Source organism: Gallus gallus, chromosome 11 (genome assembly GCF_016699485.2).
Source record: "Gallus gallus isolate bGalGal1 chromosome 11, bGalGal1.mat.broiler.GRCg7b, whole genome shotgun sequence".
In the NCBI taxonomy this organism is placed as follows: Eukaryota; Metazoa; Chordata; class Aves; order Galliformes; family Phasianidae; genus Gallus; species Gallus gallus.
In genome coordinates, this window is record NC_052542.1 from 5,729,774 (window position 1) to 5,743,355 (window position 13,582).

General features: G+C 36.9%; 1 long non-coding RNA gene across 2 annotated transcripts in view; it reads left to right on the forward strand.

Annotated features, from left to right (window-relative positions):
* The window catches only part of LOC124417147, a 90,056-nt gene that overhangs the window by 11,951 nt on the left and 64,523 nt on the right, over window positions 1-13,582 (forward strand). For both annotated transcript variants that reach the window (XR_006931238.1, XR_006931239.1), the window contains exon 6: window positions 2,436-2,530. This is a non-coding gene — a long non-coding RNA (uncharacterized LOC124417147). The remainder of the gene's footprint in view (window positions 1-2,435; window positions 2,531-13,582) is intronic.

Consider the following 13,582-nt stretch of genomic DNA (forward strand, 5'->3'; position numbering starts at 1 on the left):
AAGTCAGTCAGTGTCTACATCAGAACCAAGCTGCATTATTCTAACACCCTGTATGCTCAAAAAAAAAAAAAAAAAAAATTAAATTAAAAAAAAGCTAAGTGGCCTAAACAGACCTGAAACTGCACAACCTGAGGGAACATTAACTTTATAACTGTTTCACAGAATAAGGGTCTGATTCTGATTTCCTCAGAATAAGGCGAAAGACTTCTTGGACAGAGACAGGAATCTTCACTCACTATGATAACCCTTATCCATTCTTCTTCTGCCTGTAATACCATTCCAGACTCGGGAGTCTTTTTTCTGGAAAATATCATATTCACTTTTATTTTTGTGTATGCAAATATATTATTCTTACATGGCTGTGCATACTTTGTTCTTTGGTTACATATTTAAAATGTTGTTCCAAGAATGATAGAAATAATACGTGATGTGAAATATTATTACCTTTTTATTATTATTTATTTAATTTGCATCACCACTTAATCCTTTTAGCTTGTGGAAGTAAAGTAAAAGTGTTTAGGAAAGCTATGAAATCTGAAGATGTGGCAAGCTTCAAAACTGACACAGGGAGGTCAACTCATATCAAATAAACATGAGAAAAACAGAAATAGCATATAGATATAGATATACATGATAGATACAGAAATTGATATGGTACAGATAGATAAGAGAATGATATGACATGCTATGTTGGCATTGTTTGTTGCATAAAGATATTGGGTTGGGGGCTGGGGAAAGACTGATGAGCATACAAGCAGGAAAGGGGAAGATATAGGAAAAACCACAAAGGATAGGGGGAATGAATTTAAGACAGTAGATGACCCAAATTGAGGTTCTAGGGACTGAAATGAAATTTTGCATCTAGAAAATGGAAGACACAAAGGAATTTGAACTTAGCCTGGATGAAAGAAGCGTAAAAAAGAGTAGGTACGTTAAGCAATAAGTTGTACTGGATTAGGCCCAAAACTTGAGTGAGGAGGATATGAGAAGATATTGCTCTAGTGAAACAATTTGTCTGTTAAGGGAAACCATAGTCTGATTCAAAGCTCAGGGAGATTGCTGTGGTTCCAATAAGATGCACCTTTAAATTGTGATTGTGCTAAGCTTTGCTTATATGGAAAATGTGTAATGGCTAAGGTATGAAAATGAAATACAAGCATTAAGAAAATTTCTTCCTAATTTCTTTTTCTTAAAAGTTTTCCAACGAGCCCTTGTTGTTCCTCGCTAAAACTAAAGAAAATAGTGATACAGTTTGATACAGTCATTTAGTTATTATGGGCCTTGCTTGCTCAAATCATAGCTACAATTCCATGGGTGTTGCAGCTCTTTTTTCGCATCAAATTACTTAAGGCCACACAATGTATTTTCTGTAGATTCTTATAAGTGCATTCAGACATGTACAGACTGCAGATCGAGAACGGATAGTTTTGTAAGGACCTCCAACTCGATAGCATTAAAGATGATAAATGAGTATATAAACGTAAGGGGAAAGTGGCAAAGTTAATAGCAAACTTTTTTGCATAAAATAACAATTGCTTCCAACATTTTACAAAGTCCTTTCTCAGCTTAATGCGTGTTGATAAAGATTGGTTGTATATACCATTTCCCTCTCATCTCAGTACTGCATATTTGCGTTTTTTCCTTATGATGTCTATTCCCTTTAAAATCCAATTTTCTAGTTATACCAGTATTTATTAAAAGCTTGACTGTAAAGTCACTGTTTACCCAAAGATCTATTTTTATCATAACTGTTTATAATGGTTAAACCTCAACAACTTAAACACTTTACACAAAATAATGTATTTTCAATAAATTGAAATATTAACCAATCATATGTAATGGCTCAGTTCTAGCAAATGGATTGCTAGAAATCCTTAGGGTTTCATATAAATTGAAAACTGTATTGACTGACCAAGCAGCACTCGAATTACATTGCATTTGGATCAAAAAGCATAGAAAAAGTTCTCATTATAGTTCCCTGACATTAATTTGAGCATTTTTATATGTGTGTCCTATTAAGTACTTTAAGTGCTTTTTGATAATTGTGCTTTGTAGTTTTTACAGCACTTCAGCCTATTCCCAGTTCAATTTCCTCTTTTATCCGATGTTTGAAATATTGATTTCTGACAGATAAAAGCAAACCTTATAATCTCAGCAGCATGCAATAAGTGAGTAAGACGGGGCTACAGAATGCATCAGGGAATGGTCATATTTGAAACCGTCTTTGTTTTATTACATTTCGTCAACAGAATTTACTTACCGCTTGCTGATATTTATGTAAAAGCAGGACTCCTGATAGTACAGTGATATTACCAGTTCCTGGTATACTTTTGCATTTAGTAAGATAAAAGAAGAAACTCCCTTGGTGGTTGATGATTGCAGCTGCTTAAACTGCTGTCAGCTGGCTTGAAGTAAATGTGATTTATCTTCTTCAGATTGTACAGCGTCGTGTCCATGAACTTCCAGTGTTCGCATTAAAATCTGACAGAACATCAGAGTGCCAGAAGCTTCTCATGTTGTGGCTCTGGAGGTAAGAGCAAAAGACACTGTGCTTTATTCTGTGTTTGGCAACGATGTCCAAGCCCTTTGCAAAGTTCTTGTGACATAAAAGAGAGCTTAAGGAAATGGGTGGGAATTTTGAACATGAACAAATACAATGGAAAGATGTTAAGGAATGTAGACTGAATGCTATGTCTTACTTATTTCTGTGATGTCTTGTCCACACATTCTAGAAGTTAGAAAACAGACTGAAGAATTCAGTCCAATTCAGTTTCTAGTCAAGTAGCTTATACCATACTAGGAATTCAGTTTTTCTTCTTCAGCATATCTTATGAATTTGTGAAAATCAAGACCTGAGTGCTGTTTTAGAAGTTTAGAAAGGTTCATTGGGTTACATAGCAGTTCTGGCAATCGATAGTAAATGTGTCAATGTGAGAACACAACAGAGTCTCCATCTTTAGGACCAGGTCAGGCTGAATCTGAATATCTTTCTCGAGGTATACATTTTTAGTAGAATTCATTTACCTGAAGACATGTGCAGGTGAAATAAAGGTAGGGGAGGAATCCTCTTTCGACATTCCTAAAATGAACAATGAGATTTTCTTTAATCCCAAATTAGCCATTACTTGTTTAATGCATCCTGATAATTCAGCCATGTTTTTTTTTTCTCAATCTTGGAAATACCTAGCCATGTCTGGGGTCCCTTCCAACCCAAGCCATTCTATGATTCTATGCATCTGGGCTTTCACACTTGAATATAGGGTTTGTTCTATAGAAGGAACATTTTAAAATGTTCTACTGGTGAGTATTAGTTGTTATGAGCTGGAACTCTTTCAGCCACCTAGCATTTAAAAGTTTAATCTCCCAGAAATTAAAGTTTTCATTAATAAGCAATTAACACTTAAAATTTTAATTGATAAGCCCTGTACTGCATTCTGGAAATGTTGAGTTAGTGATAGCGAAGCCAGGCATGGTTCTGAGGAATGGCAAGCCTGGAAAAGTGATGAGGAGAAAAGAACTTCTGAGCCCTACAAACCTTGATCATAGCCCATATAATGACGGAACAAAGTTTGCTCAGTAGCTGAATACACCAGAGATAGAGTCTGTATGAAACTAGAGAAAACAGTGGATTAATTAGGAAGGATTAGTGGCTTAGGAGTTGAGTTTAAGTTAGAGCTAGAGGTCTAGATTCAAGGATCAAGGTGCATGGCCCAGTTAGTCCTAGCTCCATCTGGACTGGGTCACTGACATCGAGGCACACCATGATATTTACCTGCCATATAACATAAATATAGGCAGAAAACGGTGTGGAGGCAGGAAATAAGGACTAGCTGGTGTTAAGCTTTGCAGCAACGTTTCTTCAATGGTGATTTGAGAGTTGGGAAGCCTGAACCAGCAAGATAACAGATCTGAAATAATTAAACATTTAACAATAAGAAAAAAGACAAAGAAACAGTTGAATTACATTTAACAGCAAACATCTCTGAATATTAAACCAAAATTTATAAGCCCTAGATATTGTAAAATAATCTTTTATATGTTCCTAAATCCAACTTTAACATGCTATCTGCACCCAACTGAAATTTTTATGATGTCTCAGCAGACCAACATAGAAATACATATACATTTTCAGGCTACATTCCTATACATTCCAGATAAACAGATAAAGTATCATCACAAAGATTCTGCAGTGGGTGATAACATAACCAAAGCCAATCTCCATTACAATTTCAAAGGAGCTGTTTAGCATTTTTCATATTGGATTGGTTATTTACAGATCTCTTTTTAAACAGGAAAAAAGCATTGGAAAAGGTTTATCATCTAATAAATCAAAACAATTGTGAATTCAAATCCCAAAGCATAACAGAAGCTGTCTCTTATAAAATATTATGTATGCAACACTATATTGCATAGCTGAATGGAAAGTGCTACTATGAAGAATTGGAAATAATTAAAAATGCAAAAGTGCATTGTGGAGAAAAAAAAAAAAAAGGGGGGGGGACTTAAGATTTTTAGTTAAGGTTCTTGTGGGAATCCAGTTAGGAAGCAAGCCATTATATACACCTTCTGACATTTTCTGATGGACTGTTTCAATCTGACATAGTACATAATTCTATATGTATACATATTTCAGTATGACAGCTGATAAAATTATCCTAATATTTTCATCTTCTAATTTAAATCTTGATACTTGAACTGATAGCTTTGGAGATACCAAAACTAATGCTGTTAAACCTATAAGCTGTTGAACACCTTCGGAGGACAGAAATGGAATATCACTAACTAGCTATGAGGATAACTATTTGAATTAAAATATCTTAAGGAAAAACTGTCTCCATGATCCATGATTTTTCAGAAATAAAATTGATGGTGGTAAAATGTTGCACTACGATCAGTTTTAGTGTTAATAAATGAAACAAAAGCTAAAAAAAGTTTGGTTACAGAGATCTGGGACCAAGGTTGAATTGCAGCTGGTTCTTTGGTTCCCACCTTTATTTTCTGTACTGAAATGTTTGAAAAATAGCAGAGAATTTTGAAATGATGCTTTAGAAAGTTTCGATAAAGTCATTGGGATTTCTCTGCATAATCTGTAGAGTTCTGAAGATCTGTTGTGGGTCTTTTGTGCATATGTTTTAAAGTATGGCAATGTGTGCTGCTCTTTCTTTGCTTACTCATTCTCTTTCCATTTAAAAATGTATGTCAGCACTAATCTGATATCCTACAGCTGCTACTTCTTTCAATAGAGCAGGTGATGGATCCTCTAGCTACAGGTTACTAAGGTGTTTATGCTCATGGGTGCAAACTAGTATATTTTACCAGAACATTTTCTATTTTCCTTACCTCTGCAAAGGGTAAGAGAAGAAACTGTCACCTTAGATGACTTCTTTCATCTCGGGTAATCTGAGCAGCTGCAATTTCTACTTCTGTGTAAACAGTGTAAGAAATTTAGAACATTATAGTGGCAGTAAATATTGCTCATAGACTCGTATCTTTGCTTGCTGTGGTGATTTCTGCCTGCCTGAGCAAAATCACTGTCAAATTTTACCTGAGATTTCTGGAGTGCTTTTCAATAGAACCTCATATTTCTAAGAGCCTCACTGTCTGGCACTCCAGTAGAATGCTTAAGGAATTTGTGCTCCAGGAGAAGGTTTGCAAGTATTTTTAATATTTCTGTTTTAAAGTTAGGCAAACTGTTAATATTGGAATATGATTATGTTACTAAAAAAGTAACTCATCTACTTCATTAAAACAATGCAGATGGAATTCCTATTTACTTCAGTCTTTCTACCTTTTGCTTTCTCTTCGGTGTTTGCAGCTGTTGTCCTGTCAAATAAGGACAGCAGCCGCCTTCAGGGCTGCTCTTTTACCAGCTGTTAAAGTCCTACCATCCACCACTGCTATAGACAGTGCACGTTTATCAGCCTGGTGGCACACACAAAGCCTCTGACGTGACAATCCTGTCTTATAACAAACTCTGAACCTGGAAGTACTCAGCAGCTAGTCCGCTCATGTTGATTTCCATGTTAAACAAAGTGTCCAAAGTGCCAGAAGAGTGATATCAAACACATTACATAGCTGTAGCCAACTGACAATATTTCTCCTTGCTTTAGCTCCTTAATATCGTCTTTAGCTGAGTAGGGAAGAACACAAATTGCATGACCCTAGGGAACCTTGTTTCAACATTTATTATTGGAAAAACGTATGGCTTTCAAAAGATAAAATGTATTTCAAATACCACATCTATGCCTATGCTGAGCTAAGTGCAGCCGTGATGTATGCCTCATACACTCTCTGTTGACAGATGTGAAGTTCACGCAAGAGCAGAATTTGACCAGCTAAATTTAACATAATAGAATGACAAATACTCCATAGGCAAAGGATTTTCTAAACATTTAATGCTACAGCACATCTGATTTCTGTTTTCAGATTTAGTCCTAGATAGTCTGGTTTTAGGGATATACAGTAACAAACTAGCAAAGGAATATGTTTATTTTTTGACGGTGACCTAAAATATATAGTGTTTAGAGTGATGGCTACTTAGTAATGCTGGGAGGGATTTATTTGAATCTAAATTTACTTTTATATTTTTATCCTTTTTTTTTTTCCCTTTTTTTTTCTTTTTCTCAAATATCTGAGCAATATTTTTATCTTAGAATATATTAAGGAAAGCATTCAAATTGCTTCAATTACTTAACAGTAATAATTGAGGTTTTAAAATTGTAAATAACCAGAAAAATCAGTTTTCTGCTGAACTCTAGGAGAGGTTTTATTGATGTTAGTGAAATCTTCTAATTTTAAACTATTTTTTGCAAATATGTTGTTCACCTGGAAGTTCTGCAAATTACTGGGACAAAGCTTTGAGAATAGTGACCCACGGTGACATTGCCTTTACTACTCCTACTGTAGTAGAGACACAGAAGCAATTGCCACACAAAATCCTATTACCATAATATTTTGAACATCTGACCTCTGAGAGACACCATTTGTCACTGACCTCTGTCTGGACATCAAGCCAATGACCACCACTCTCTGGGTATGATCTTGCAACCAGTTCCTTGTCCATTGAACAGTACACGCATCAAATCCATATCTTTCCAATTTGGAGAGGAGGATCTTATGGGGGACCATGTCAAAGGCCTTACTGAAGTCCAGATAGATGACATCAGTGTCTCTTCCCTTGTCTACTGATGCAGTTATGCCATCATTCAAAGTGACAACATTGGTCAGGCAAAACTTGATCTTGGTGAAATGAAATTGTTTGTAGAAAAAAAAAAAATCAATTGATATTTTTAACACTTATTTTAAAGAAGATATGAAAAGTAATAGTGGGATAGATGTGTCCAAACCTAACGGTTCCTGGGTGTACCCACTTGTAGTATCAGCAAGAGAAATTCAAACTTGGATTCTTCCATTACCGGATGAGTGAGCAAACTGATGGGATGTCAGCTCTTCAGAGTAGTTATAAAGGTCATTCCTCATCTTCTCTTCCAAAAGCTTCACACTAAAATAAATAAAAAGTATTTCTTCATGCTCTAATCATAAAGTTTTGTACACAGCTCAAAACATTATTTTCATTTACTACAATTGGGAAAAAAAAAAAAGTTATGTGTTGTACAAACAAAGAATTCTTCTCTGTAATAGTTATTACTTCATTGTAACCCTGTACTATAGGGCACTGCCAGGGCACACATGCTTCAGCTTCACAGCTAAGAGACTAAATTTAAAATATTTGCAAGTACTACAATTTCAGTACTATTTGACCACTTATCTAAAGAGTAAACTTGGCTTTTAAATTGTCTCCTTGAAGCAAATCTCGCCTATGCCAGGGTTTGGGGAAATAATTTACTGAAAGGAACCAACTGGTTGTCAAAACATGATTTTGAAACCCACTAGAGCTATTCTTACTAGGGAGAGAAGCAAGCAAGTTAAATTCACAAGGTAAACCAAGTATTTCTGGAAGACTGCAAAAGTCGACTGAAGGAGACCATCAACATTTCCCCATTTCTAGTAATGTCATTAGTTCAGTCTTATGGCCTTTGTACCAGGATCCCACTGATCTGCAATCTGGCTGTTTCTTTCCTTATGGCTGCCCTATGCCTCCTCCATCCTTGTCTAGTGTCTCTTCTGGTCCCCTCTGTGTCCATCTCTGGAGTCACATTCTCTTGGGAAACTGTGAAGGAATATTTTTAAGGCTAATTTAGCTACAGATATCTGGGTATTTGTTTGTATATTTTGTTGCAGATTAGTATGTTTTGTTTTCCTTTATCATTGTAGAGCTGAGTGGATACTGGTCTAGCATCGCACACTTAATGTTTGTGTTTAATCAAAAGGAAACTGTTGTGACACATGAGTTTCACTGACCATCAGGTTTCCTGGCTATCTTTAAGCCCTACAAAAGCCTGCCTATGCAACTCAAGCTACTCTTAAATGCATTGCTTGAACCTCTGCTTGTCTAAGAAGGCAAAAGTTATTGCCAAAAATCAAAATGATTCAAAAATCTGTAATTTTCCCTGGAGCCTTTTCCTGATAGGAGTAAAATGGAAGAAAAAAAAACCCTGCCTTTTTAATATATGCAGGGTTAAATATTTTGAGTCTTCCTTCCTAGATGACTTATTTTCAGAATTTGTTTTCCTGCATTTATACAAGTATGGTGAAACTGATTCTCTAGCAGTGCACTGACAATAAACTAGTAAGAAAATGCTGAGTGTGGTGCCCCTGGACACACCTGTGCATAATGAGGGAGAGCTGTGAAGTCAGAGAACAGGTGTTCAACTGGAAGAAGGTGCCCTTTTTTTTAGCCTGATCAGAAAGAAAAGGTTGTAGACTGCATAGAGCTTGGACTTGAGAACAGTGTGGATGTGGAAAGAGGTGCTTGGGAAGAGATCAGGTCACTGTGAGGAGCAGCACAGGGAGGATTCTGAGGCAGCCTGCTTTGTGGTACCAGGTCGGTTCTCTTTTCTCTTCTGTTTCAAGCATAAGGGTTTTATCTTCTCATCCAAAGCAAAAGACTTGTGGGGCAAAGCAAGCGCTGCCTGGGATTAGAAAAGTGTGAAATGGAGGTTGCTTGTTCTTAATGAAATGGAAACCACTGCCTGCAGAGGCCTGTAGACTGTGAAGAGTGGCCTGGGTTTTATTTGCTGATTCATGCTGAAAGTGCCTGTATGGAAAAGAGAAAAGAGGCTGTTTTTCTGTGAAGATATTTTATGTAGGGATTATGCTGTCTGGGGTGCAAAGAGGGCTTGGTAGAGCACTGTCAAGCAGCACATATTTACAGTTTGAACATTTTTTGGAAGTATAAACAGATGGAAGAGGAAATGTGAAGTATTTTCTTTTTCCTGCGTATGTTACTATGTGAGCAACACTTGTGAGTAAGGGCATGCTGGTGTTTCAGTCCTGACTGTATGGGGACAGCAAGTCCAGAGGGATAACCTGTAGAAGCAATCCTGTCTTTGCCAATGACTTACAACTCATGCCAGTGTCTTCCTTCTTCTGTTCCTTCCCATTTGTTTACAGTGAGTTAACTGAAAAGCAGCGTTAGCTGTTCATATTGTAGCCTAACAAAGGTTTTCTCTGTCTCTTCTGAAGGATCTGTTATCTCTACTTTAGACCTCTGTTAAAATCATTAGTTGGCTTCTTTCAGTCCTGAGCACTGAATGGGGTAGGCTCCCCTTTATATACAGTGTATACTGTAAAACAAACAAAAAATACACTGCTGTACAGACCTTGTTTTCAGTCCATACTGAAATATGAGCGAGAATTAATCACCAACTGTAACCCACTAAAGCAAAATAAGAGATTTGTACTTTGTAGAAGAGGATAATGTGTATTCCTGACAAGAGTGTATTTGGCGATCAATGTCTTTATTAAAATAAAGAAGATAGGGCCACGGAGGAAGGAGTTGTAAAATAGGGCTGTCCCTGTAGTAAAACCAGGCGTTCAGCTGTTAGTAATTGGCAGCGTTCCAATAGCTTCAACTCAGCTATGTTGATTTTGCCAGCTGAGAAACTGACCCTGAATATTATCAAAGTTTTCTTGGAGGTGGCAGGAAAAGAAATCCTTTACAATTTCCTCTTAAAGAACTCAGGATTTCCGTTTTTGTAACTGCAAACTTCTGAACAATTCAGAATGAAATGTGGAGCACAGAGACAGGCAACACCACACTGACTGCATCTGATTAGGGTAATCCTTTTTTTTCCCTTCTATGTGGTTGCTACAGCCAAGCAATTATTTATCCTACTATCAATTGCTTGAAGCACTGTAGACTACAGGTTAAATATTCTCATGTCAGTGTGAGCTTCTACTCCAAGTTCTCATTGAAATCTAATGGCTTTCATCTTCAAAAGAAATTTTAATGAGTTCAAAGTATCTACTCTTCTGTTTTAATTGTTGTACTTAATACACTTCACATTCTGGAGATCAAAACCATCTACTTCTCTTTTTTTTTTTTTTTTCACCTGAAAATACTGTTGACAAGCTCTTTCCAGAGCTCTCTTCTGTCCGTTTTTTACCACAGTCATATTAATGTGATACACAAATCCAGAAATATGCAACACAAGCATTATTGAAACGTATATCTAAAACTTATCTTCAGCACTTAAAAAGTTAACCTATGCCTACCAGAATTACTTTGATACCTGAAATCAGAGACAGCTCCTTGTTTCAGTGTCTGAAATAGTCAAAACAGAACTAAAGCACTAAATAAGTGGTGGTAAACATTCATGGTATGAATACCCATTGACTTCTCCTGGACCTCGTGTGAAACAAAGCATGCAGAAAGTATTTTTTGTGTACGTATGTGCAGGCAGTTATGAATATGCTGTTGAGCTGTACTTTTCTTGTTTCCTTGGGCCAGCTTGCATGTATCTTAGGTTATATTCTTTCAGTCCCTTTGTCATCTTCATGCATTCTTTTTGGTTTGATTGTATCTTTTCTTTCACTTGTCCTCATTATAGATATTAACTGCTGTTGTCTGGTTGTGATAGACAATGGACAACTTTTCTAGTGAAAAGATAGCCATATTTTTTCAAAGCAGCTATAACTGTAGTTTTTAATTCAGTCAGTATTTAGAATGTAAATGAAACATGAGTATGACCTGCTGGCAGTTGTAGGGGTTAAAGCTTTTTGAAATACTGAACTAGTAGTTTTCCAGTATTGTGAATAGGTTGTGTTTTGTTTATTCTATTCAACCAGCCCTTACTTAGGGAGAGTTACTTCCCTTTTAGTTTCAGATAAAGTTGTGTAGCACAAAGTACTTGCATCGAAGTGCAGAACATTACAATGTTTTAGGGTGTGAGCTTGGCATGTCCTTAGCCTTGCAGGATATACTGTGTGGACGCAGATTAAGTGATTCTTTGACCAGTTCCACAAATCTGGAATGTCTTTTGCATTGCCTTTAGCAGGTTGTCCAGTAGATGATAATCCAAAGAGTTGAGTACCATATACTCCAATAACAATGGTTAGCAGGCTATGAAAATCTTGATCTCTATTTGTTAATAAAAATTAATTAATAAAGGTGGCCAGATCATAAGAAAGTGGGGAAAGACCAGGACTAGAACTATCTCTTCATTATAGTTGATGTTTTTACTTTTTTTTTATCAGTTGTGACAGTGAAGTATTAAGATCTTGCGTAGTTCACTCTGCCAGGTTTTATGCTGGTTCCTAGATGAGGACCAAACCCGAACACCAAATTCTGCTGTATATATATTAGCAACAAGTTGAACGTTCATCTTCGTACATAGCTTTTGTTACTGTATGAAGCTTTCTTGGGAAAATGTGATGGAAGAGCACAGCCTAGCATCTGATTTATTTATTTATTTATTGTGGTAAATGAGGAGTGCTGCACAAAGATGAAATGCTTGCACTTTAAAGATGTATTAAGTGTATCCACTGTATTAAATCTAGTTAAGTCTAGATTAAATCTATTTTCAGGGTTTCTGAAGTACAGCAGCAAAACACAGTTTTGGATTTCTAGATCTGACCTCTTTGTGTAGAGCTTTTTTAAAGAAATCTATAGTAAATGCCATCAGGCAGTACTTGTCCTTGTCTACTCATACAATGATCCAGTTTTAGAGCTCAGTTACTAGTTATTGAAGAATCTTTAAAATTGTGCTTTTTTAGCTACTAATTTACTATCAGCCATCCAGGGATAGATTGGTAGAGCATAAATGAAATGCTATAATTATACAAGGGAGTGGGTCACTGACCTTTGGATTGCAATATCTTGTCTCTTTTGTCCTTTCCTTACACCACTCAGTCTATGGGATGAAATTGCATCTTTTTCTTTGGTTGCCTCAAGAATGAGGTGGTATTGGAAACTAGTGAGGCGTGGTACAATGTTGATGTTCATAGCTTGCAATAACTTACCTATTTTCATTTTGTTTGATTTTATTAACACCTGGGTCTCCAGGGAACACAGGAAGGAGGAGAGGGAAGGAGAGAATACTTCAGCAATAATCTAATGATCAGCACTTACACTTCCCCCCCAAGCCCTGCTGTTATATCAAGTGTCAAGATACCTCACAGCCAAGCAATTTATAACACAAAGTGTGTATAATGGGAGATGTGCAGATGGTAGAAAGCTGTATGTCATGACATACACACATACGTGCAGGACAGCAAGGGAGTCATTAAAAATATGGATTTTTTTCTAATGCAGGGGCTGTTTGTGAGCTGCTGTAATTGGCATACATCAGTGGAACTACTCAGAAATTTACCATCTGAGCAATTAGTCATTTAATGGAAATCAAACAAAATTCCTCATAGAAGAGTACCATAAAAATTTTGGGCAATGCTTGAATATAATGTGAAAAGACAGAAGAAACAGGGACTCTGTCAAGCTGGGAGTATAACCCGCTTCTGCAGTCAGAAGTGGAGGAGCGAGATGACAGTGCGTTTTTGTTATACTTGCTTTGAGGAGTTTTCTGGTGCCCAAACTAGTGTTTCTGGATATAAGCCTGCAGTCTAGAGGTGGCAGCTAATTTAGAGTTGCCACAAATATTTAAATACCACAGCAATACATCAGAATAATCAGCCTTAAGAGAGCTGTGATTTAACATGTCTGAATCATTGGGTTTGCCAACTCAGTTGAATGAGGGGGAGGCAGGGGTAGGGAGAAAACCAAAAGCTTGTGCAGCAGTTTGTTGGCTTTTTTTTTTTAAATGAAAGTTAAAACTGAAGATGTGCTCAGATGGTTGTTTGGATTCACCGTGATCGCCTGTACTCTCAAGGGCAGATTTGTTTTTTATTTTGAAGTGGCTAGCTGTGTAAGAAGCAGTGGAATCTGCAGGCTGTTGACAGTACTGTATTGCTTGCTATTCATGCTCTAGTGCTGCAGCAGTAAACCTCTTGGAAAAACGAAAGGTGGTCTGCAGCTGCATGAATGGGCAACCTGATGTTATTTTCCTCTTCTCTCTTAATCTCCATCTATCATCTGTCATGTTGCTGCTATATAAGTGTGTGACCATGAAATGAAGTCAGTGGAGAGAGCAGGACCCGCTGTTCACTGAGCAGCCAGAGCCACGTGGTGTGCAGGTGGGCAAAATAGCTTCCCTAGCTGCGTAGGAGGGAGGAGAGCATATTAATA